The sequence below is a fragment of the Rhineura floridana genome, chromosome 7 (genome assembly GCF_030035675.1).
Source record: "Rhineura floridana isolate rRhiFlo1 chromosome 7, rRhiFlo1.hap2, whole genome shotgun sequence".
In the NCBI taxonomy this organism is placed as follows: Eukaryota; Metazoa; Chordata; class Lepidosauria; order Squamata; family Rhineuridae; genus Rhineura; species Rhineura floridana.
The window spans coordinates 40,754,326-40,781,649 of record NC_084486.1 but is presented as its reverse complement, the minus strand read 5'-3'; the positions used below and the strand labels follow the sequence as shown (position 1 = coordinate 40,781,649).

Below are 27,324 nucleotides of genomic sequence, written 5' to 3'. Positions count from 1 at the left end.
CCTCTTTGTTCCCTTTTTTAAATATAGGGATAACTATGGATTCAAGCCAAGACTCAGGGAAGCATCCGGAATTATTGATCAGAGTAAAGAAATTTGCTAGAAGAGGGGCCCACCAAGCTTGGTGCGCCTTCAACATTTCAGAAAGTATGTTATCAGGTCCAGGAGCTTTGCCGGATTTCAAACTAGCAATCAAATCAATAATTTCTTTTTGGGTTACAGGTGGCCAAGTGGGAAGATTTGTTAAATTATCAATAAAGGAAACAGCATTTACAGTCTCGTTGTTTGCAGAAAAATATTTCTCCCAGAGGTATGGGGAAATGTGGCAAGGGGCCGGATTTAGTGGGCTCATAGAACCAGAAATCAGCTCCCAAAAACACTTCGAATTATTTGATCTGGAGGCTTGAATTAAGGCTTCCCAATCTTCGTGCATCACCTGCCTTTTTTTGATGACTATCATATGCTTGTAGTATTTTTTGATAATAAAATACTCAGGGGGGAGGGTGGTTAAATTTTGGTGTCGATATTGAAGGTATAGCCGTCTCAGCTGTTTCTTAGCATCAAGACAGTCCTTATCAAACCATCTGGGAAAACCAGTGGTAGGAGGAGCCCTGAAGGAAGAAGATGGTGGGATAATAGAGGCTTTAAGTTTGGTAATTAAGGAGTTATACGCTATTGACGCTAAATATGAATCAGAAGCATGCATGATCTCCCTCTGTAAGGACAGGGCAGAGGGGGAAGTGAGAAATAAGGCCACATTAGCGGCTACTGTGGGAGTCCAAAATGTCCTTTTATGGGTAGGGTGGATTAGATTTGCCATTGGTTTATGGGTAAGGAGCAAGTGACCGCGTTCTGGTAGGTAAAAGGAAAAGGTAAGGGGAAGGTGATCACTATCCTGTCTGGAGCCGACAGAAAAGTCCAAAATAAACCTGAACAGGGAATGCGAGATCAAGGCGTAATCGATGACACTGCACCTGAGGCCAGAGATGTAGGTAAATTCCGCACATGAATCTATCTGCTTATGACCGTTCAACATTATTAGGCTGTGTCTAGCAAGGAATCGGTATAAACATATTCCACCATAATTTATCTTGGGGTCCTTGGAAGTCCTAGCATAGCCTGGGAGATATGGGGCGGTGTCCTCGCCCCCCCAGAGGTTTGAAGCAAATAGCGCATCATTGTGGGGGCCAGACCTGGCGTTGAAATCACCCATAACAATGAGAGGCGCTTTGGGGGATTTAGCCTCGAGTGATGTTAGATAATTGGTAAGAACGTCCCAGTCACAGTCAATTTGTGCCCGAGAGGCATGAGGGGGAATATAAACATTTACTAACAGAAGAGAAAATGTGCTAAAAGATAATAAAACAGCCTGTGCAATGTTTTTACAAGGGGTTAAACTTATAGAGCGAGCTGTTACAGAAGTAGAGATGAGTATGGCTAGGCCTCCTTTGGGTCTGCCTTTGGAACTGGGTTGGGAATAGGTCGCTGGTAAACATGAACAAGAGAAACCATCCACTATTAATTTAAGGGTACACCACGTCTCCTGTAAGAAAATTAAGTCAAATTTGTTCAGAAAAGTAATAAAGTCAGGAATTTTTTGTTTGGCATTCCACCCTGCAATGTTCCAGGAGAGAAGGTGGAATGTAAAATTAGGTGAGAGAACAGAAACCTGGCATGCATTAATAATTGGATTCGTAGGATGAGAGATTTCCTTTGCTGTATAAGATTTGCATAGTGAGTGCTGTGATGTCCTGAAATGAGGGTTTACCATTTTTTCAGGAGATTCACAGGATAGAATCGGGTTTTTAGAATTTAATAAGGGTTGTCAAGTCAGTTCAGGAACCTCATGTACAATCACATCACATATTGTGCTAGGTCTACAGACATTTGAGTAACAATGTGGCAGTACCTTTAAGGGAACTTTCAGAGGAGAAACTTGAATGCTGGATGGTGAGTTCAGTTCATAGTCCTCCAAGTATCTGGAACATGTCCTTTTTGCCCTTAGATTGTTTAACAGATTCTGCATTTTGTTTATGACCTCACTTTGTTCATTCTCAGTGAATGTATGGAAACTATTTAATAGTTCCTCCTCTCCCTCACAAGCAAAGTCAAATGCAAGATCTTGATTTTCCTTACTGTTTACCAGAGAAGGAGGTGACTGTAACGGAACGAAAATGGGAGCTGGTGGTGGGGAGGAGCTTACTTCATCCAAAATAATAAGATCAGAGTTTATGGAGTTAAGTGTTTCAAAGTTTAATGTTTCTTGTGCTGGGGGAGTCAAAGGGGATAAATTCTTTTCCAGCATAGTTGGTCCTAATGATAGAGAAGAGCAGTTCATGTTTAATGTGCTTTTAAGAGGAAGCTGTTCCAGGAATGGATCCAAGTTTCCAGAGTTTGATATATTTTTGCTGCTGTTCGAGGAAAACTTCCTCCTCTCATGTGAAGAGATAAGGTTTGTTGTTGGAGTTCTCTTTGTGAACAAGGAAATTGGACTGGCCAGGTTTGTGAAATGTCTCTGAACGGATATTCCATGGTAGCTGAGAAGGGATTTATTTGCAATTATCCGTGCTGTTGTCTCAGCCGATTTAAAGGTAAGTAAAGCAGACGTTTTTGTTGAGGGGTTGTAAAGGAATTCCACATACGAGATATCGTCAGGCCGTAAATCCATTACACCTAACGACTGGAGGGCGTAACACACTCTTTGCTTCCTGATGTTTACTTTTTCTTTGATGTTAAGAAGAGGAAGATTCAGCAGTGCAAGTTTGTTTGAATTATATTTGAGAAGCCAATTCCCATTTGTATTCTCTCGTCGTGAAATCTTGTTATTGGTAGAGCATATTCCGCTATAGGACCTCGGGTTGGGGTGAGTAAGTAGCTCTGGGAGATTTGGACTTTTTTTGCTTTCTGGTAAGGCTTTGCAATAAGATCTAGGGGGTGTTCTCGCTGTAGATGAAGCAGATAAATTCTTTGTTTGCGAAGCTGTTTGCTGTTGAGCTTTAAGTACTTTAAAAAGTTTCTGAAAGTTCATCTTCTTACTCCTTGGCGGTTTGTAATTTTTTATGTTTTTGGATTTTTTCTCCTTAGGTGCAATACGAGGTTTCTTTATGTTTGCACACTTCAGTGTTGTTGTTGTTTTGTGGGGGGGAAGAGTGTAGTTTAGGCTCAAATATAGTTTGGATAGTTCTTCCATAAATGATTTTAGAAGGTTGTTTGTTTCTTCCAAAAAAACTTTGATGTTTTCAGTCTCTTTTGCCACAATGGCTAATTGTAGCTGCAGACATTTTTGGCCAGTTAGAAGTAGTTTTTGGCCAATTTGTGCCAGTTCCGTGGTTTCAGTAACTTCTGTAGAGCAGGCAGAAGAAGGCTGTGATTGAGTAAAAACGGGAGTCTGGCTGTCGATGTCTGTAGCATGCACAGTAGACAGAATGTCTAAGGGGGAATGTAAGTCAGTGTCCTTGTACAGAGAGGAAGATGGCGTCTCCTTGCTTTCAGGTACCTGCAGCAAAGAGTTGATCAGACTAGGTGTATGCGTCTGCCCAAAAAGGGGATCTGTGGATGTTCCATACACCAGGCTTTGTATAATTTCTGGGTCATCTCTTGCCTGGAATTCCTCACTCAAGCAGGTACAGAATTGTTCTGTTTCGATTTGGGAAGGGGTTTTCTCAATAGATCGTGACGCATTTCTCTTTGTCTTATCCGCTTTGGTTGGTAAAAAGAAGTTTGTAATTTTAAGCTGTTGATCCCCATTCCCAGATTCTTCCAAAACCTGGTCTGATTTATGGTCATGTTCATAACATCTTTTCCTTGTTTGAACCATTTTAAAAACTATAAGGTTTGCCTTTTAAACTCTAAGATGAACGGAGGTATAATTATAAATTGTCGACTCCAAGGCTAAGTAGTTTTATCTTAGGAATCCTTAGATTTTGTTATGGTAAATTATATTCCTTGAGTTAGTAATGCGAAGCAGAGTTGTGACTCACCGGCTGATAAAGAGTCTGTTTTCTTGCTGATAAAATGGTTCCATAGCCTTCAAAAAATAGGTGTTGTTGATGCTGTTAGGTTCCAGAATAAAAATTTCCAAAGAATATCTCTAAAGATAGCAAAAAAAGAGGCAAGGTGGGTATGAGCTCCAGAGCTCGCTAGTGGACCAGCCTGCCAGCAGCCATCTTCCCCCTTCAGCCTAGTGTGTCCTTCTGTTCCTGAAATGAACAAAAAATATTTTATGGCTATAAATTTTGATTTCAGATCTTCTGGGCTGCCAAATGTGAGATACGAACAGAGTAATCAACTGCCAGAAATAAATCGTTTTACAATGATCTCTTCGTTCATCATTTCACAAAGTAAATATGCTACAAAGCAATGCATGAACAAGCAAATAAGCAAATCATGAGCCTAGCAGAGTTTCACGTTTCCTCCCATTGTCCATAAAACAGGATGATATGAAAGTCAATAACATGAAGTGCAAGAAAGCAGCAAGTGAAAAAACTATATAGTTTAAAATTAGAATTAGACATGACATACACTGTGCAGTGTGACAAGTCCAGAGTTAAAAGGAACACGGCTCTTTGTAGATTGCATGGCAAGTGTCAGTTCAAATAACCATTTGATCTGGATGTTATAACAAAGTGAAAGATCTGTTCTTTCTGCCTCAGCTCCTTGTCTTTTAACAGATTGTTTTATGGACTCTTGTCCTTTAAAGTTTGATGATGCAGTTTCCCTGCATGAAGAGTTATAGAAAGGTCTCAGAGCAGAGAATAGGCTTTGATGTTAGACTAATATCCACAGTATCCCAAAATGCTTTGCCAGATTATTAGCCAATTTCTGGTGGTACAGGTAAACATAAAAGTGATTATTTCCCCAGTAATAGCTTACATATGCTGCATGAGTGGGAGCATGAGTTCTTGGATTAGATTAAATATAATCTGGAAAATAAATACCAGCAAGGACAAGAAATTAAATGTCTTGGAGGCAAGGAAACAGAAGATGTATATCAGAAATTAAAAGTATAATCAGCATGGCAAAAAAAATCCATTTTTTTTTTGAAGATGAAATGCTGACAGGCAGGAGAAAGACGTTTAAATCTGAAAAAGAAATGCATAAAATCTTATGTATGAAATACAGTTCTATATGGATGTGGTGATGGAATGCCAAACTGGGGTGCCAAACTGATGGAGAATTTTTTATTTTCTCCTGTGGGATCTTTGCTGGGGGTCCTTTAAGTAATCAATGACACAGGCTTAGAGCAAAAAGGTAGGCCTTTATTAACTTACAAGTATATGCAAGGTCAGTCCTCCAGAACACATCCAGGAAGTACCCAGGAGGGACTGCAAAGAGGTAGAGTCTGCACAGATCCTTTATACCTTATTGAATATACATGTGACATTATTTTACCAATCCCCTGAGTTCTTCGTAACAGTTCTTCCCTCTTGAAATATTTCCAACAAACCAGATAGTTTTATTACAATGAATTCATGTATGTTCATGGTTTTTACAGGTACTTCCCATCATTGTCTTGTTGTCTTCCCAGATTGATGTTTATCTGTCCTCCTGACTGATATTACCATTATTCTACTGTCACTTGATACTGATGATTTTGTACCAGTTTGAAACCAATATGTTCTTTCATGGTTTCTGATCAGTCATGTTGGCCAGAAACATGTCTTAGGACATTTCAGCCTGTTCCTTAGACAATACAATGATGCAAAGCCAACTTTTGGGTCCCCTTAGAATGACTGGAAATTTCTATATGAAGTTCCACTTATAACTACCTTGCTATAGAGAAAGATTAATTTTAAATTATATTATAGCTGAAAACCACATAATATAAAAATGATTAGGGAACACAGTAAAAGAAAAGGGGTAAATCTGAGCCAACCACTCTCTATTAAACACAGAGGGGTGAAAGAGGTGGCCCACACACTTACTACATTTATGGAATAAAATTATACACATCATGCTGTCATAAAAAATCAGTATCTCATTTCCACCTTGATTTCTATGATAAAGACTTATGAAAGACTTATAAAGATTTCTGTTATAAGGTTATAAAGATTTTTTCTATACAAAAGCAGGACTCTCTAATCATCTGCTTTCCCAAGATCAAATAGTAAAAAAAAATATTAATGAAGAGATTGCACGCATTGGCTTAACAATGCCGAATTAATGATCTGCAGTCATACTTTAGCCATTCTTGGCACAGGGAGATGCTCAGGAATTTGCAGCAAAGTGAGTTTGACCTCCCTTCTGCTTCCTCTACACACCGGCCTGCTTTTAATGCCTGTTGTGTGTGAATAGAAAGAAATCCAATTTTCCTTCATAATTTTTCAAGGGGCCTATTGCTTGGGGCCAGGGTGCTTAAGGGGTCCTCCATCAGTGGAGTCTAAAGATAGGTAAAACTGGAGAAAGATTAACTTGTGGCTTTGGGATATTTTATTTATGTATTTTTTAACATTTCCAAACCACATCCTCATCCACACATAGATTCCAGGTCACTGTACCTAAAGGCATTTGGCTTTACCGATGCTGGCCTGTTGTGGATTGGCAAGCTATTTTTATGTATGCATGTAACTATTATTATTATTATTATTATTATTATTATTATTATTAAACTGATATCCAGCCCTTCCTCCCAGAAGAAGCCCAGGGCGGCAAACAAAACACTAAAAACACTCTAAAACATCTTAAAAACAGACTTTAAAATATATTAAAACAAAACATCTTTTTTAAAAAAAGCTTTTAAAACATATTAAAAAGCAAGTCCAACACAGATACAGACTGGGATAAGGTCTCTATTTAAAAGGCTTGTTGAAAGAAGAAGGTCTTCAGTAGGTGCTGAAAAGATAACAGAGATGGTGTCTGTCTAATAGTTAAGGGGAGGGAATTCCATAGGATAGGTGCCAGATAAGATGGTATTTGCAGGAGGCCCTCACCTGGAGAATGCAGTGATTGACTGGGTATATCAGAGGTAAGATGATCTTTCAGGTATCCTGGTCCCAAGCTGTATAGGGCTCTGTACACCAAAATCAGAGTCTTGAACTTTGCCCAGTAGCCAAGTATATATCTTATTCCATTTAAAAAATGGAGCAGGACAGAATCCTATTTAAAATCATACAATTTAAACAAATGAATAGGGTTGTACATTCAGCAGAGTCTGAACATCAAGTATAATTAGCTTTATAGTAACCTTTATTGGTTCTGTCCATAAAAAACAAACTGCCGTCCTTTTTCTGAGGAATGCATATCAGCAGCTCTAGGATAGTCAGAAGGTAATATAGACAATGTTTTATGAAGAATGTTATGTTCTTTCAGCCCAATTTATGCACTGTTTATCTTTTATGATCACTAAAATGCATGGAGTTTTTTTAAAAAAGAGTTGAGAATAAATGATTGAGTTCAGTTTTGCAGTGCTAGGGTTGTTCAGGTACTGTGTATGCTTCAAATGTTTACTGAGTTTATGAACTTTGCTAACAATCTGTGATAAAGTCTGAAGACAAGCTAACTTGGCAATACCGAAAAAGCAATTCAAAGGAAAGAAAATTATCTTGTTCTTCAGTGTGGTGTATGAAAAAATCTACACATACAAATTCTTTTAAGTAAAAGATGTTGAAAACTGTCTCACATTGATTAATTTAGTTTGTCCACCCTCAAAATGGAAGGTGAGATTTAAGGATGGCATTTTGTTTCTCAAATGTCCTTAGTTAAATATGCTTTCCATAGTTTGACATCACTGCTTTAATTAATAAAGGGGGTATCTTGACTATGGACACTCTTAGCATTCAGATAGGAAGAGTAACAACAGTTAAAGCTGTGCCAGCTCCCACCCCAATTTGTGGCGTGATTGGATAATTTTAATTGGACCCTGATTTGGCCCAGATTGATCCAAATCCTGAATCTGAATTGTGATCCAGAAATCCAGTCTTGGTACTCCCATTCACTTGCACTGGAAATGGCCGTAACTTTTTTTGTTGTTTCACATAGGTGCATGGAATTTGGAAACCACTCAAGAGGGAATTAGCCCTACTATATTGCAGACAGGTAGGACTAATTGTTTTGTACTAGCTACCTTTCAATGTGCTTTGCCAAAACACTTTGCTGGAGAGGGTTGGGTGAGATTCTAGCCCTGGATTAGAAGCTAGAGCTGTCAATGAGCACAATCCATCTCCCCTCCTCCCCTGTCCCTTCTTTCTGTCACCACCCTGGCATTCTTCTTATACAGTAGGGCCCCGCTTTACAGCACTTTGCTTTACAGCATTCCGCTAATACAGCAGTTGTGAATTGTAGAAAGGCCCCACATTACAGTGCTTGTTCCGCTTTTACAGCATTTTTTTTGCTGCCGGGCGCCATTTTGGTCAATGTAAGTCAATGGGATCCACTTTACAGCGGTTTTCACTTTACAGCGGGGGTCCGGAACGTAATCCACTGTATGAGCGGGGCCCTACTGTATGGTGCTGTAATTGCAAAACTTTGGAGACAGGCTGTCTGGCTTTCTTGCTCAGTATCTCCAGCTCCAGATTGCTCTGGGTGGACCCAACTCATTTGGGAGCAATCCAGAGCTGCCTCGACCTGGTTCAGAGCAGCCCTGTTTCAACCCAAATCAGCCCAATTCAGTTTGGGATTCAGCTAGAATGGTTGCACTGCCCTAGCAACAACGCTGTCCTATCCATGTCTACTCAGAAGTATTTCCATTTCTCCATCCTGTCCTCTTTTTGTTCTGGTCCTTTCTGAAATAGAGAATAAAGTTCTTGTCTAGCTTTCTGACTGGTGTGTATTTCATGACAGTTGCTAAAGCCTAAGATACCTAGAGATATGTAGGAAAATCCTCCTTTAGCATAGCGGCAATCTATTGTTTATTTTCTCCCCTTCTGAAATCTGCACTGCTAATATTAACTGGTCCCAACTGGCTTTTAGGAAGATAGTGAAAATTTATTGTTTCACCAAGTCTTGGGGGATTAACCATTTAGGGAGGTATTCAGTGCTAGTCCTTTTCAGCGTAGACCTGACTAGTTTAGGTTCATTAATTTCAATAGGTCTACTCTGAGTAGGCCTTAATTAAATACAACTCTTCATTTATACTGTTGTCCTTAGTAAGTACAAATGATAAGTACCAGCTGGATGAATGGGTCTCTGCTATAGATGTCTGCTTTTTTTTTCTTTTTACATGTATCTGCTGTTTTTTATGTTGTTGTTATACATTATCTTGAGATGCTTGTGCAGAAGGCAATTAATAAATTAATAATAATAATACCATTAAACTTCTCAGACATATGTAAAAATTGCAGCAAGGTTAAGACTGAGCAGGCAAGTCTTGCATTTCAGGTCTTTTAAGGTTTTGCAGAAATGGAGAGATAGGATGGTGTATATTAAAGCCCAGTTAAATCAGATGCCCTTAGCTGTCTTAGAAGGAAAGTTCAGAAATATGTCATATTCTGAACATACCCGTTGTTGCAGTTTAAACTGGGTTCAAGATCTTGTAATATTATTGTACATTGTCCTTTGTATGGTGTGTTAAAAAATACTCTGGACAAAGTTTGGGGAGAGATGTGAAGAGTTTTAACCAAGAATCTGTAGCTTATCTTCTGGGTGGAGAAGATATATATACAACTGTGAAGATTGCACATTATTTTAGAGATAATGCTATATTTGTCAGAGAGATTCCGAATTTTAAATTTGTTTTATGCATACATGAAATTAATTTCATTATACAGCCACCACACTTCCCAGAATTCTTTGAGGGAAGCCATGACTATTTAAAGTGGAATAAATGTCTGGTATGGATGTGGCCAGCTTTGGTTTAAATTTGGGTGGAAGACTACACATGTCTTCTGTAGAATAAAATGGTGGGGGAAACCACGAAAAACAATGATACTGTTAACAGTGTTTTCCTTTTGGAAAGAAAAGGGGCTTTCCCTGTGCATAGTGCCCACACACCCAATCATTTTAACATTTATTAAAAGAGGGACAGGTGTTTTATTTTTTTAAAGGTTGTGATCTGCCAAGCAATTCAGCATTTGAAGTTTGTTTATGTTGCATATAGTTTTATTTGGGACTGAGTTATCTTTTATTGATATTACCTTGTTAAATGTTTGTTTTGGGATGGTCTGATGATGAGATAGAAATAGACAAAGCTGATCTGTGATCTGCATTTCAGGTCAAAAGCACTGTGTTATACAAGATTATAATGAGATGGGTGATGATGCATACTGAAGTATTGCGATGCTGACATTATTTCTCCTATCTAACACATGGCTGTGCTTGGAAGAGGGAAGGTCTGCTATTGCAGCAGATAGATAGACAGGAAGGAGCCTACCCGTTGCCAAGATGGCTGAGGGATGAGTATGTTTCTGTAAAGCAGGGATGGGGAAACTGTGGCCCTCCTGATGTTGTTGGACTACAAATCCTGTCATCCTTGACCATTTATCATGCTGGCTGGGACTGATGGGTAGTAGAATCCAAGACCATATGGAGGGATTTCTCATCCCAGGTATAAAATCACTACTGGGGGCTATGCTGTCAGCCTGGATGGCTGAAGATGATCAGTGGCATGGTAACAGGCTTTTTTTAAAAAAATCCCCTAAGATGTACATTTTAGCATTTTCATCAAGGTTCACACCGTTGCTAAGGTCCCACCTGTACTATACATTTAAAGCAATATTCACTAATAGGCAAAAAAAAATCCTTGCGGTTTAAGAATGTACCTAAAGCCAACAAATATTTCTATCAAACTTTCAAAAGCAGGGAAATTGGGCAGCTATAGTGAATGCACCAGGGGAGCAGGAGACCTGAACTCCTCTCTGAGATATTGTACTGCCCTACAAATTTGTCAAAATGCAGACACAATTTGGGTTGGTGATTCACAGTCCAATCCACTTCCTGTGTAGATTGGAAGAATTTGGTAACGTGCCTCTGAGCATATGGTGAGTGCTGGCAACAGCTGCAATCAGCCCAAAGAACAGAAACAATACATGTGCTGTGCTGATCTTGTTTTAGCAGGGAGGAAGCAACAATATCAAAACAGTTGATATAGTTCAGATAGTCAGTTTAAATATGTTTGATTTACTTTGCAATTTTAGTGGAGTTTCCTATAGTAAATCATTTTCTTTTGCTTCTGTTTCTGTGAATATGTGAAGAACTGACCATGGGGAGGGGAAGGCGGAGGAGAGGGGAAGGAGGAGGAAGGAGAAGGAGGGAATTGGAAGGGGATGGGGGAGGGGAGAGGTGAAGGAAGGACGAGGGAAGAGGCAAGAGGGAGGGGATAGGAGGGAGGAGGAGAGAAGGGCAGGTTTGATCATTTGCATGTTTATTGAGTTCAGTGGGATTTACTCCCCTGCAATCATGCCTAGAATAGGTGAAACTGACCACAGGGGATGGGGAGGAGAGGAGGAGGAGGAGGGAGAGGAGGAAGGGCGGAGGGGAGGAGGGGAGGAGGGGGAAGGGAGGAGAAAGACAGGTTTGATCATCTGCATGTTTATTGAGTTCAATGGGATTTACTCCTGTGCAATCATGCTTAGGATAGATGAAACTGACCTGGAAGATGAAGGTCAGAGTATGGGGCAAGGTCAGTAATAGGATTACAGGTACTCTGTGAATATGACTGATTTTTAATTAATTTCAACAGATTATGAGAACTCTGACAGAAAGAAGTCCAGATGGGGTCTGTTTTTCTTTCTCTCTTTTTACACTTTGAAATCTCAATTCTCTCTGTTTTATGTATCACCATGAAAATTTAGGGTTTTTAAGAGGGTTGTTAAGCAAGTGTTTCTGAGTTCAGGACTATAGGTTTTGTAAGGTTTTGTTTTGAAATGAGCTTATGGGAAGCATCAGAATGGCATGGGGGTATTTTCAATTTAACATTGTGGAATGCAAAAAATCCATGCTGACTATAGCATACAGCCACTCTTGTGGCTGTGTAATTATACCATTTTAAACAGACATGGCTTCCCCCAAAGAATCCTGGCAACTGTAGATTGTTAATCGTGCTGAGAGGTGTTACGAGATGTCTATTCCCCTCACAGAACTACAATTCCCAACTTAACAATCAATTCCTCTTCCCCAGGGAACTCTGAGACTTGTAGTTGTATGAGGGGAATAGGGGTCTCCTTAACAAACTACAGTTCCCAGGATTCTTTGGGGGAAGCCGTGACTATTTAGAAAGTGGCAAATTTGTACTTTAAAAGTACAGTGCAGATAAGCCTAAGATATAAATCAGTGCTGGAATTTTTCATAACTCGTTTATAACTCATCAGAGTAATTTAATTACGAGTATTTCAAAACTCATAATTGGTAGAGTACATCCTTTGCATTTAGAAGGTCCTAGGTAGAAAGATTCACACTGAGCGTACAGCTACCTGAAACAGCCTTGCTTATATGTAGGTAAATCCCCATTGCCTGCAGTGGAAGCTTAACCATGTTTACTGAGTTCAGTAAATCTAATGGCGCAATCCTAGACGTGTTTACTCAGAGATAAGTCTTACTGATTTTAATGAGGTAAGTGGATATAGGATTGTGCCCTAAGACTATAAATCTATACACCAGGGGTGGAGAACCTTTCAGGGGTGGAGAACCTTTGGCCCTTCAGATGTTGCTGGACTCCAACTCCCATCAGCCTCAGTCACCATAGCCAGTGGTGAGGGATAATTGGAGTTGGTCCAGCAACATCTGGAGAGCAGAAGGTTCCCCAGATCCTGGAGGCCGTATTGAATTCAGAGGAGCTTACTTCTAAGCAGCATGCATAAGGTTGTGGTTTTCTCAGCAGTCTGCATACTTAGGATTGTGGTGGTCTTGACAGCTCAAGGTATCTGAAGCAGGGCCTCATCTGAAGAGAGAAGTGTTTGGGGAGGTTGATTCTTGCAGAGAAGACAGACCCTGGTCTCAGCAAATGTCAGATTTATCAGATGCTTATCAAGCTCTGTACCATGACAAGATCATGAGAATGCAATAATTTGCAAGCAAACACAGTAAATATTAAATCAACATCGTAAACTCTCGTTAGCCCTTTGAATGACTGTTCTGCTTCCCAATGGGACCAGCCGTAACCAATGGCATTCTCTATATACTCATTTTATCAAAAATGTCTCGTACTTCAGCGAATAACTAGATCAGTGCAACAATGTAGCCTCCTCACTTTCTTCTATACAGAGGCATCTTGTAGGTTGGGATTCAAGGGTATTTTGTAGACCACTGCCCCATGGTGGCCAAAAAAGTACACAATACCTGGATGCAATCTCAGTGTAGAGCAATACCCCATCGAGAACATCTCTGTTGCCTCGGCACCAGTGAGAAGGGCGAAGAGGCTACCTTCGAATGCAAGGCTGACTTTCAGCAGCTGAACTTCAAACCACATTTGAAAATCAGTACACTTGTCTGTGTGGAGCTGCTTTTCAGTAGGGAAAAAAATCCAAGAGGAAAGTGTACAAGTTCTTTTATGTGATGACATGAAGACAGTTCCACTGTGATTTTCAAAGGCTTCTTTTCTTTGCTTCGTTTATAAGTGTGTAATGCGGAACTTTTATGTTTGTGTGCCCATGAATTTCTTTATAGGGTATCGTTGCATCTCTCTTTGATTTCCATCCCCCCAATGAAAAGCTGTAGCTCACCCGTCCTGAAAAAGTTATGCCATCTGTGGAACTTTTAAAAACAGAAATGTAGATACAGCAGCCAACTCACTTCTATTTATTATGAAGTATGCCTTTCTCTGGCTGTTTTGAAGAATGAAAAAGAACCACAGTCCCTGTGTCTCCAGAGTTCAAAGCTCTGATGCTTGCCTCCAAAGCTGCATATGCATCATAAATGGAAAGCAGATTACTTCCCCTCAAGAATCTTGGGAACTGTAGTTTGTTAAGGGTGCAGGGAATTGTAGCTCTGTTCTACAGTTCCCAGGATTCTTTGCCGGAAATCACGTGCTTTAAATATATGGTGTATACTCAGTAGGGATATGCTAGATTCCACCCAGTTTGGATTTGGTACTGCATTTTCTATTAATTCGCTTATTCTTAATCATTGCCAATCGGATTTTCTGTAGTGATTTTCTGTAGCAATTTTCAAAAGTGGATTTTTTAAAAAAAAATCTGCCTCTGAAATATTGACATTAAAAACAATAATGTAATTGATATCTACTTTCATTTATCAATATTTCCTTTCAAAGTATTGATATTAATATTAATTCTTTTATGAGGGGAAAATTGATTGGTAAAAGCAGCAGCTAAACAAAGAATGAACTTGAATCAATACTGGCCTGTTAGGTTGACAGAATGCTTTCAAACTGGTACTGACCAATGGATCCCATCCCTCATACTCACCCTAGCTACAACACATGGATCTGGTAAGTATTCCTTATGAGCAAGACTCAAGTGGAAAGCTATTAGTTTTTTGAGGGGGTGATGGGGACAGTTGAACTAAGGTCACATCCTCTAATCAAACAAGAACTTCTTCTAGGCAATGAAAGCACACCAAGAAACTTGGCTAGGGACTAGAGAATCGTTGCCATCAGATCAATGAGAGCAAGAAGGAGACAGGTTTAACTTAGGTCAAGATCCAAAGAACTACTTTAAGACTGACCTAAGTTCTAGGGATGGGCAGACATTTTCATTTTAATGCAAACCTTATTAGTGCATGCTTGCTGAATCAATACATGAACTGAAATAGTTATCCTTTGAAATGTGAACTTCTCTGAATTTTGTGGTGTAGTTCTCCAACAACCCCCCCAAAAATGTGTGTATAATTAGGTAAAATTGTATATAAATGTGTTATATTAGGAGAAATGTGCATGGAAATGCATGCAAGTATTTCATGCAAGCTCTAAAAAAACAGTCACAAACTGATGTGGAAATAAAGTGAACTGAAAATTCAGATTGGAAAAATACAGGTTTGCCCATGCTTACTTCGGGCACACCTGAAGGATTTTTTCCCCTCCTTTGTCAATCCAACTCCTGTGATATATCACAATGTAGAGGACAGAGATGATGTGAATTTCATTAGCTGGATGTCAAGCAGAAGAAATCGAGCAATACTCAGTTCTCATCATGGCATCTTCCTTGCAGAAAAGTCTGAATCCTTGCCTCCCATGCAGACTTTCAAGGCACAGAGGAACTATCCATAAAAATGGAGAAAATCTGTAACAGAATATTTATTCAGGACTGACACTCAGAGTGGATGATATGGTCCTGTTAGCCATCTGGTCAGTTACAGCCTGAGATATACTGCAGATCATCAGAGAAAGCTCAGCCAAATTCAGCATGTCTACAGCTAACTTTTTTTCAGATGTTGCATCCGCCTGCAATCTCTCTCTCCAGCCCAAACAGCCCTACAGGTTCTGGAGGCACTAGCAGTTGGCAAGTATGTTATTAGTTGCATTTCTCATATTCACCAAAGCATTTATTCTGCCTGAGAAAAAAGCTAGGATGCTTGCATGGGTAGTCTCTGCACTACATATCTTTTATGAATGCCCTGGGCTTTAGCAACATTTTCTTCCCCCAGCCAAGCAAGGTTCATGGCTCTGAATCAAACAGAATACTGCTAGATTCCATTCATAAAGGTTGATAGCATTCAATGCAGAGAAAATAGCTTAGCCCTTTAGGAAGTAACCCTGTCAACCTTATACAGGTGTAATAAATACAAGTATTAGAGGGTGTAGGGAACCAGTCAGAAGATGGCTTTACAATGTAAGACAATGCTTCAGAGTAACATTTTCCTCAAAGGACTTCTCAGAAGTGTTTTGCTTAGGTTTGGAAACCTGCTGGGATCTACAAGTCAATCCTCCTTAACCCTTTGCATGACACTGCCTCAAATGTATATTGGCAGAATCCTGGCAGCTCACTCTTGGAGCTTTGCAATATAATGCTGATCTCAAAATGGTTATCACACAAGCTTAGTTTCATAAATTACCTGTTTCATGATGGTTCACCAGTAATGGAGGACAACAAGTACAGGAAAGAATAAATGATAGTGAGACAGTCTGGTTGTTTTCTCGTTGATCAGCAATGCAGTGTACCAGGAGTTAATGATGTCATTGCACTGTGTGTTGCCTTTTTAATACTTCATACCTCAGTCTAATTCATTTGGTGCTGAATAACTTGCAACATACGACCTCAAAGCCACTGTTGAATCCTTTGGGGCTTAAACATGAATTAGAGATGGCAGGACTGGATTCCACCAGGACTGAAATTTCAACTCAGATTTGGGCTGTCTATCATATACAGGTCCATTTTGGATTTCACTCAGACTATACCAAGTCTCGTTGCAATCCAAAATGGATCTAGAATGACACCTCTAATGTCTCACAGTCAAGAATATAGGAAGCTGCCTTATACTAAGTCAGACCATTCGTCCATCTAGCTCAGTATTTTCTACACTGACTGGCAGCAGATCTGCAGGATTTCAGATATAGAAATTTAATATTTCCAGATTCTGATACCAGCAGACCTGATCCACACTCTGTGGATTAATCTGTTGATCAGAACTTAGTTATCTATCCATTCGATTTCAGACTTCCTGAATGTTTAGATAAAGTTCATGTTTTTAAAATGCTATCAAAATAAGTTTAGAAATGGGCATTTTGAAAGAAAATATGTTTATAAATGCATATATTGAGAGAAAACACATGTTAAAATACAATGTTTTCATGTAAACTTGGAGAAAAATAATGAATTTTTAAAAATCAAGAATCAGGACAGTGATTTTTGGGCACAAACATGCAAATGTGACATGGACCAGAAAGTGAGGTTTCAATTCCATCCCTAAAATTTGGATAGGTCTGATAATTATGAATGTGAATTAGCAATTCATTTAGCCCCTACACTTTGAAACTCCCTGCCTATTGACATCAGGCAGGTGCCTTCACTGTACTCTTTTTGGTGCCTGTTTAAAACATTTTTGTTTAGGCAAGCCTATCCAGACAAGTAGATGTTGGTGTGTTTTCATCTTTTTTAGCTTAATTTTAACTATCTTTTTCTGTTTTTAATTATTTGTTCTTAACTGTTTTTAACTGATAATTATAATATTTTTGTAAACGGCATAGAGGTTTTATTACAATCAAGCAATATATAAATTTTATTAAATAAATAACTAAAATGAATCAATTTCTGCAGATCCTGTTATCACATAAATTTTTCTGATCTCTGCACCTTTATAACAAATAGCTTTCCCCTAATGCTACCAGAAAGTTTTTGCTTGAGGATGGTCCCTTTATTAGATTACTGAACTCTTATTAGAGGGATATAAGAAGGATTAAGGGGAAAATATATATAATTTTGATTATCCAACCCCAGGCCCAAAAGCCATTTTGGCAATTTATTTTTTTTAAATCTCAAACCAGTTCAGTTGCTTATGTATTGGACCATAGTAACAGAGATCACTTTGAAATTCTCTGACCTTTCAAAAAGCCTCAAACTTTTGCTATATTCGTTTGTTATTTTAATCAGGTTTTGAAGATTATTTGTAACACTGAGTTTCTAACCCAGTCTCAGCTGGGAACTCCGCATTCCTGAAGCAATGAACAAATTGTATCATTGAAGCTATGTGAGGGAGGGAAGCTTTGTTAATAACGATTTACTTTTAAAATAGTTCACACCAGATGCTGCTTGCATCCCTTTCATTCCTTTTGTCGTATCACTTGAAAAGTAGCTTATGGCTGTTTGTTCTTTTTTTTTTTTAATTATTTATTGTATTAAAAAAAATGGCAAAGGACAAATTTTCAGGGAACATGGCCACAAATCAACCAGCAGAAGTTAGACGGAATCATAGTTTAAGGCACTGCATCCCATCAAAACAGAGAACATGGTAGAAAGGTGATCTTATTTTTCCACTTCTGTGACAGAGTGTAAGGGCTTAGCCCACATTACATTAAACTGAATCCTAGATAAGGGGGGCATTTCCCTATTGGAACTGCAGCACATAAGGAGATGCTTTTATCTCCCTAGCTGCAATCACAATGGAAATTATGCTCCTGTGCTGTAAGTAGCGATGAAGGAAGTTCCCACTAGTGCCATGAAATGAACTTAACATGAGGAGGCCTGCAGCTCAGTGGTGGAGCATCTGCTTTGCATGCAGAAGGTTCCAGGTTTGATTACTGGCATCTCTAGGTAGGGCTAAGAATGTCCTTTGTCGGAAACCCTTGACAGCCCCTGCTAGCCAGTGTAGACATTATTGAACTAGCTGGACTGATGGTCTGACTTAGTAGAAGCCGTGGTGGCTAGTGCCCATTGGGGCTGCTAGAGCAGAAGGTAAGGAGACCAACAGTAGGTGGAGCCAGAGCCAATGACAGGCCGAGCCAACGAATTCTAGTTGTGTCCCCATCCTTCTCTCTGCTTAGTTCTACAAGGGCAACACTGAGGCTAAGGAGAAGGAAGCGAACAGGCAGCGCTATCCCTGGAGTGATCATAAGCAAGAAAGCAGGCAAGCAGGATCTGTCTGAAGGCAGAGTGATGTTGATGGGGCAGTGCCCCAATCTGCCCTAATGGAGCAGCCTCCACTGAGTATAAGGCAGCTTCGTGTCCAGTTAGGCCCTAGCTCATATCATTACTGCTGTTTATTTATTACCCACCCTTTATTTATTAAATTTATTACCCACCCTTTACCAGCAGGTCCCAGGGTGAGTTACAACATTTTAAAATTCAATATTAAAAACAGTTAAAACAAATTACAGTCATAGGAATAGGGTGGGTCCTAAAAACACACATCTCAGGTGACAAAGGCCAGGGTAAAGAGGTGCGTCTTCAGCATTTGCTGAAACCTGAACATGAAGGTGCCACAGACCTCTTTAGCGAGGAGCTCTGGTTTGGAGTCAAAGAGGTCCATGCACATCAACACTTGATACGTACTCATGGGGAGGAAGCCATTAGTCCCTTCCAGCTGTAGCCTTCATGCCACATCAAATGCTGCGCTGAAATGGGAGCAACCATCAGGAAGTAGAAAAGGAGGGCCCAAAAGGGTGCTGCCCTGGCCTCCTGCTGGGAGGAAGGGCAGGATGTAAATCAAATGAATAAATAAATGAAAGCAAGCCTCTTCAGATCTTAGCCCCTGTGTACAAAGACATGTTCATTCAATACAACGAAAGCATCAATAGGACAAGGAAGAATGAACAGAGAATCAACGAGACTGTGAGAATCACAACAACATTCTGTGCTTCACTTTATTTTTGTTTCAGTATAGGGGCAAGGTAGACATTCCTGAAGCCACTGCAATATGAGTAACCCTCCAGGCACAGATTCCCTCGTATTCAAATGGGATCTTCTGTTTTAAACTGCTTCCCCTCTGGCAAGTAACTAACGAAAGCATAATATTTCAAGAGTCATTTTCTGCTTTCCAAGAGCACAGATGCAAGGAGAAGCTAATGGGTATTGGCTGGGCTTCCCAAGAGAGAAGATGAGATGAATTTTCAGTGATTCTGTTCATTGGGTGGGTATTGGACCAAAATCACTCCTGTAGTTACTGTGGTGATTGTACTCTCTGGAAAGCAGTCTCTGAATTGACTCTTTTCTTCCTTTTCAAACTTGAAGTCAGGATCACCACATGCCAAAATAACTGGTAATAAATGATAATATCCAGGTCATATTCATGTATTTGTGTGTGTCTGTGTGTGTTGGTCTTAGATTATGGGCAGATTCATCCATTACCTTTTAGGCACGGTACTATAATTTATTCATTTATTTATTAAATTTATATCCCACCCTCCTCCCAGTAGGAGCCCAGGGAGGCAAACAAAAATTCCAAAAGCACTCTAAAACATCTTAACAAAAGACTTTAAAACACATTAAAACAAAACATCTTTAAAAACATCTTTTTAAAAAAAAAAAACAGCTTTAAAAGCATCTTAAAAAGCAATTCCAACACAGACAGAATGGGATACGGTCCCTACTTAAAAGGCTTGTTGAAAGAGGAAGGTCTTCAGTAAAGGAGACATATACAGATACACTTTTCAGAGATTCTTTGGAGCTGTAGCAGCTTCCTTTGAGTGCACACTCAGTGGCTGGTTTTTTTTCCTTCTGGCTTTCAAAGTCGACTTGTTATTAAGAATGCTGAATCATATATTTAGTCAAATTTCATTATATGTTTTGCTATAGCAGCCAGGGGTGGTGAAACTCAGGCCCAGGGGTTAAATGCAGTCTTCCAAGCCTCTCAATCTGCCCTTCGGGGCTTGCCTCAGCCTTCCCTAGCCTCAGCCACGTCCCATACTAGCACTACTTCACACTAGGGATGAGCTTCGCTCTCTGATTCTGTTCCTTTTGTCAGTTCATCAAATGGGCTGCCATTTCCTATTCACTACAAATTGTGTTCCGCTAGTTATCATGATTCCCGCTTCTCCCTTTTCTTTCTTTATATTTTTCCAAAAAATTACAAATTGTCTCTGTTACTCCTTATGCGGCTGTATAATTACATGCTGTATAATGCTGTAAATATACATATTTATGCTGTATAATGTATGCAGCAACAGCAGATTACAAGAATAATTATGTGATTCTCACCGCAGATTTAAAAAAATGCAGTGTTGCTAACAGCCGTGAACACATGCAAAGGGTGGAAACCAATTTGACAATGAGACAAACGTGCAGATTATCCGAGAATTTGATACCAAATCCAATTCTGCAAATATTTGACACCATCCCTACTTCACACCCTCCTTGGGTGTTTTTTCGTGGCTTGAATGTGTCCTTGAACTCTGATCATGCCCCTTGCTTTCCTGGATGGAGGATAGAGAAGGGTGTGTGTAGGAACTAGCCTACTATGCAAAGGCAAAATTTACATTCATTGTGCCATTCCCTTTTCCCTTGAAGCCTCACCTAACACTGGCATGTTGCCCCTGGAGGGTTGCCCAGATGGGAATGTGGTCCTCATGCTGAAAAATGTTCCCCACCCCTGTGTTACAGTTTCATCTTTCACATTACACTTCAGAACGAAAGGGGGGGGGAGCCAGACTACAGGCACAGAACATTTGGGAGGGAGGAAGATGAGAGAAGCATTTGCTCGCTCATCCAGCTCCACTGGTGATAAACGAATACTGCTGAAGAAAGCTCCCTTCCTTGGTTGTAATTTCAACTAACTCTAGTTCACATGCAAGATGTTACTCTTGTTGTTTAAGTACTTTAATGTGAAGAGCGGGTTGGAAAAGTAAAAAGATTTTCCCCCTCCACTCACATCTGGGTTTCAGCTGCTTAAAGGGGAAGATACTTTATCTCCCTGCTGCTTTAATGATTATGTAGCCCAGGTAGATTGGTCGCTCCACACTATCAGTTATTGTACTGCTCAAAGCCACAGGGCTTGTATTCAGCATCTGAAATTAAAGTTCTGCCTTGAAGATTCAGAAAATAGTCTGCTCTTCCACATCACTTTTGATGGTTTTCCACACTCAGTGAGAGCGTTCACCTTTTTTAAAAAATAAAAAAAAATCAACTGAAGTAGTACCTCTAATTTTCCGTCAACCAGGAGGGAGATGGTGCTCTCAGTTTTTGTCTTATGTTGTAATTCTGGACTCATCTTTTTCCCAGTTCCTCTCATTGCACTCTACATAACTGCTGTTGTTGTCTTAATGTTACAGATTGTCTTTGTTTTTAACCAGGCCTGAGGAAACAATGTCTCTACTGTCAGATGAGGTTGAGATGGCTTGGTACAGGAGAGACCTGAGGGCAACATCATAGAGATGTAATTGCCAATGCATGATACTGACATTCTTTCTTTTTTTCTGTCTCCCTGTGGTTTCTGTATGAAATAGGAAACTCGACAAAATTTGCAGAGGCTAGCAAAGCGCTCAGTCAGAGCCATTGTTGCCTGAGCAGAAGTGTATTGGACCCTGTTGTGGGAGGAGAGCAGAATGCTGTAGCCCAGAGGTAAAGCACATGTGTTGCATACACAAAGTCTTAGGTTCAACCCCTGACATCTTCAGGTAGGGCTGGGAAAGGCTCCTTTCTGAAATCCTGAAGTGTTGTTGCCAGTCAGTGTCGACAGTACTGAGCTAGATGGACCAATGTCCTGACTTGGTATTTGGCAACTTGCTGTGTTCAGCTAGAGACCATGAACGGAAGAAAAGGTGAGCATTTCCATCTGCAGAAAGTGATAGGTATGCTATAGTCTGTTCAGCTCTTCCATGAGTTTCAAAAGCAGCAGTTGATATGATTTCCTGGGCCTGTTCATACCTTCACTCAGTGCTTTTTTAGTAAAAAGAGAGAGAGAGAGAGAGAGAGAGAGAGAGAGATGTCAGTACCCATATCTTGATAAAGTGTCGTAGATGCCAGCCAAAATAGTTGTCCTGGACAGCAAAAAAAAAAGAGGTGTCAGTACTTCATATTGCTAAGTGTTGTCAGGGGGAAAAAGCCCTGGTTATGCTTAATGCACAGTGGAACATGAAGATCACGGATGTGTTCAGTCCACCACAGCCCTTCAACTTTAACAATTGAATAGGGTATGTAAGCATTTATTTATTTTTTATTTTATTTAGTTTAATTTATATACCGCCCTAAGCCCGAAGGCTCTCTGGGCTGTGTACAAAAAAATAAAAACAAGCACAATATATAAATACAATAAATACAATAATAGTAATAAAAAAACAATAACGAACCAAACAACATCCAAAATACGGAAATGCTGTTTAAAATACACTTTAAAATGCCTGGGAGTATAAAAAGGTTTTCACCTGACGCCGAAAAGATAGTAGCGTCGGCGCCAGGCGCACCTCATCAGGGAGACTGTTCCACAGTTCGGGGGCCACTACTGAAAAGGCCCTAGTTCTAGTCATCACCCTCCGAGCCTCTCGATGGGATGGTACTCGGAGGAGGGCCTTAGATGTTGAGCGTAGTGTACGGGTAGGTTCATATTGGGAGAGGCGTTCCACCAGGTATTGCAGTCCCATGCCGTGTAGGGCTTTATAGGTCAAAACCAGCACTTTGAATCTAGCCCGGAAACAAATAGAAAGCCAGTGCAGACGGGCCAGAACAGGTGTTATATGAGCGGACCTTCTGGTCCGCGTCAACAATCTGGCCGCTGCATTCTGGACTAGCTGTAGTTTCCGAACAGTCTTCAAGGGCAGCCCAACGTAGAGCGCGTTGCAGTAGTCCAATCTAGAAGTTACCAGAGCATGAACAACTGAAGCGAGGTCGTCACTGTCCAGATAGGGACGTAGCTGGGCTACCAATCGAAGATGGTAAAAAGCATTCTGTGCCACCGAGGCCACCTGGGCCTCAAGAGACAGGGAAGGATCGAAAAGAACTCCCAAGCTACGAACCTGTTCCTTCAAGGGGAGTGTAACCCCATCAAGAACAGGATGAACATCCACCATCTGAGCAGAGAAGGCACTCACCAACAGCGTCTCAGTCTTGTCTGGATTGAGCTTCAGTCTGTTAGCTCCCATCCAGTCCATTATCGCGGTCAGGCAACGGTTTAGCACGTTAACAGCCTCACCTGAGGAGGATGAAAAGGAGAAATAGAGCTGCGTGTCATCAGCGTACTGATGACAACGCAGCCCAAAACTCCTGATGACCGCACCCAGCGGCTTCATGTAGATGTTGAAAAGCATGGGGGACAGTACCGATCCCTGCGGGACTCCACAATGGAGAGTCCAGGGTATCGAGCAATGTTCCCCAAGCACTACCTTCTGGTGGCGACCCACCAAGTAGGAGCGGAGCCACTGCCAAGCGGTACCCCCAACTCCCAACTCCGTGAGTCTTCCCAGAAGGATACCATGGTCGATGGTATCAAAAGCAACTGAGAGATCAAGGAGAATCAACAGAGTCACACTCCCCCTGTCCCTCTCCCGACAAAGGTCATCGTACAGGGTGACCAAGGCTGTTTCGGTGCCAAAACCGGGCCTAAAACCGGATTGAAATGGATCAAGATAATCAATGTCATCCAAGAGCCCCTGGAGCTGGCCGGCAACCACCTGTTCCAGTACCTTGCCCAAGAACGGAACATTCGCCACAGGTCTATAGTTGTTCAGGTTATCTGGGTCCAAAGAGGATTTCTTCAGGAGTGGTCTCACTACCGCCTCTTTTAGGCAGTCAGGGACCACTCCCTCTCTCAAAGAGGCGTTTATTATCTCCTTGGCCCAGCCGGCGGTTCCGGTCCTGCCAGCTTTCACCAGCCAAGAGGGGCAAGGGTCCAGAACAGATGTGGTCGCCCGCACCAGTCCAAGGATCTTGTCAACATCCTCAAGCTGTACAGACTGAAACTCATCCAATAAATAAGGACAAGACCGCGTTCTGGATGCTTTGTTTGAACTCACTGTCATAACATTGGAGTCTAAGTCCCGGCGAATGCATGCGATCTTATCCTGGAAGTGCCTCGCAAACTCATCACAGCGGGCTACAGATTAATCCATAATATCCCGAGGGCCAGAATGTAAAAGCCCTCGTACAATTTTAAAGAGCTCCGCCGGGCGGGAGAGAGATGCCTTAATTGTGGCAGCAAAATATCTCTTTTTTGCTGCCCTCACCGCTACTATATACCGCTTAGAAGAAGCACTTACCAAAGCATAATTGCATTCGTCAGGAGTTCGCCTCCATCTGCACTCAAGCCTCCTCCTCTCTTGCTTCATCACTCTCAGCTCCACGGTATACCATGGAGCTGTATGAGCTCTACATAGGAGGGGGCGCATGGGAGCAATCGTGTCAACCGATGTATTCCTATGAACATTGGCTCAGTAATTGTCACTCAGGTGCTAAGGTCATGTGCATTTGCCACATGCTAAACCCATGTATGTCTCACACATTATGGCATATGCACAACAGAGACTACACAAGGACAAGGACAGAAAATTCCACTGACTCACAAGATGGTCAATACATACACTTTAGTGAATGTTTAAATATGCCCAGGAAATCGTTTCTAGGTTGAGGAGTATTATATTTATTTGTTTATATATCCTACCCATCCTCCCAAAAGGAGCCCAGGGTGGCTAACAACACGTAACAATGCATTAATCATAAAAACATTTGGAACATCAAACAGATCTGCATCAGAAAAAAGAAATAGCAGCAGATAATTCATAAGAACACAAGAAGAGCCTGCTGAATCAGGCCAATGAACAGCAAGCTGTTCTCACAGTGACCAACCAGTTGCCTATAAGGAAAACCCCAAGCAGGACCTGAGTGCAAAGAGCACTCTCCCCTCCTGCGCTTTCCAGCAGGTGGTGTTTGGAAGCATACTGCCTCTGCCTGTTGGGCTAGAGTTAGGCTTCAGCCTTGAGACTTTTCTTTGCCCTGCATTTCAGTTTCAGTTTCAGTTTTGTTCTCTACCCCGCCAGCAATAAAGAAGCATGTTTCTTTGACTGCAGTAAAAAGTGTTATTCTTATTATGATGAGTAGAGCAGGACTGGGTGCTTATTGCTAAAGTGATCTGAAATATATATATGTATGTATGCTGGAGCATTCATGGTGAGTGTAACACTTATATATGTAGAAGTGTTACACTTGCCATGAACGCTCCAGCGCAGGTATGTGGCGGCTGCTGCTGAAGTGTTCACAGCAAGTGGAGCAGGCAGGCAAGGCAGACAGTTGAAGCAAGCAAACTGCAGTGGGAATGCTTCAGCTGCTCGGCTTGGCAGTGGCAGAAGCAGCATCAGCAGGTGGCAAAGAGGGATGGCAGGCAAACTGCAGCCACACTAGACTCATGTGTGCATGTGTGTGTGTGTGTGTAAGATTTGGAGAGTTGAGGGTGTCAAGACAAACAGTCTTTAAAACAACGCACGGTCATAAATGCTGGACACAGCAGTAGAAGAGAGTGTGCAGGGACAAAGCAAAGGGCTGTAAATACTCAGGACCTGTGTTTGAAATTCATCTTTAAAACAAAACACTTCATCTCTGTGGTCTTTATTTTCCTGCCCCTGTTTGTGGCAAGAAGCCACACCTGACAGAAAAATAATAGTTTTGGCTACAGAGATGTAAAACTCTCTGACAAGTTGCTATGACCAGGGATCCAAGGCATTCAAGTGATGTACATTCTTAATTCTATTTTACAAGGTTGCCTTGTAAGTTAAAGCCTAGATATAGAACTAGATCACTTCTTGGCTAAATAAATATTCTTAATTTACCATTTCTTGTTGTCCTGCAATGGCTCTGAATTTCTTTCTCCTTCTGCTACTGTACATAATTAATATCCACAGTAGTCCATTATTAAAGAAGCACCTGGAATACATTTTTTCCTGAAATATGCTATATAAAATAATGTTGTTTTATGTTATATTGATCATGCACTGAAACGTAATGTGCCTTGTTGCTTTCTTGCCATAGGCTAACAAATGCTTCTGGGGATAGCTGCTCCACTGTTGCATTTAAGCAAAAGCAAACTGGGGTAGCACATAGTCAAAAGGTGTTAATATCGCTTTACCTCATTAACAGCAACACAAATGTTAGCATAGAAGATTATAGGTTTTATCCAACGTTGTGTGAGTGGAAGGTAACTCACACAGCAGATCTTTTCCTTCCCTTTGCAGCCCTCTGCAAAGCCGCTGCAGAGGGTCACAGAGAGCTACTGAACCTTTGTGTTATGTGGGATCACCCAAAATTGGTGGAGAAATTTTGCACTAGTAGAGCATGAGGCTCCTCTACCCAATTTCAGGTGACTCCCTCCTCCGAACACCTTTGGAAGAGCATGAACAAGAAAGAGACAATTTACAGAAGGTAGAAAACAAAACACAAAACCTTCTAGTAGGCAGAAAACTAAAAAAAAAAAAGGAGATGATACTGAGATTCAAGTGTGGGTGAAGAATAAATCAGAGTTACTATCACTTGAGTAGGCAGCAGAATAGGAATAGTAGCCAGATTTTTAGATTCGGCAGCCAACAAATCATTGGAAAGTTTGGTAAGTGTAGTTTCTTTGGTTGTTGCATGCACATTAAAAATATGTCTTATAAACGTGCCATTCTTCTTGGCATGCAATATTCTTCAAATCTGGGAAATACTACACTCAGCTTCACATTTTCATTTAAACTTTCTTGTCCCACAACATGCTCAAAATGGATGATCTAATGCTGTCACTTCCTTAGCCTTCAACATTTTCACAGATATCACACTTGTGTATTTAAGAGTGTCCATTAATTCGGACAGATAGGCGACTCACAAATAAAATTTTATTATTATTATTACTTGTTCTCACATCAAGGATTACTAACTGAGTGTGAGCAGCTGTCAGGGCCCTGCCTAGACCTGGAAGCTGAGGTCTCCTGAGATAAGAATCAAGGGAAGAAGGAACTTCCAAAAGATCTCCACGCTGCTAATGATCCTGAGGAGCCATCAGATCAAGACAGCCCTGCCCCAGGACTGGAGGTCCCCAAACCAGCTGCCTGGATATCTGCTTGGCTCTCTGTGTCTCAGTGAAGTGCCTGGCTAACCGACCGTGAAGCTACTTGGA

At 40.8% G+C, this 27,324-nt stretch overlaps 1 long non-coding RNA gene across 1 annotated transcript; it reads left to right on the top strand.

Moving 5' to 3' along the window:
• The first annotated feature begins 2,194 nt into the window (after nt 1-2,194).
• LOC133388365 (uncharacterized) lies at nt 2,195-27,324 on the top strand. The gene is made up of 4 exons (XR_009763762.1): nt 2,195-2,588; nt 7,975-8,031; nt 21,698-21,812; nt 27,076-27,324. It is a non-coding gene; the product is annotated as an uncharacterized LOC133388365 (long non-coding RNA).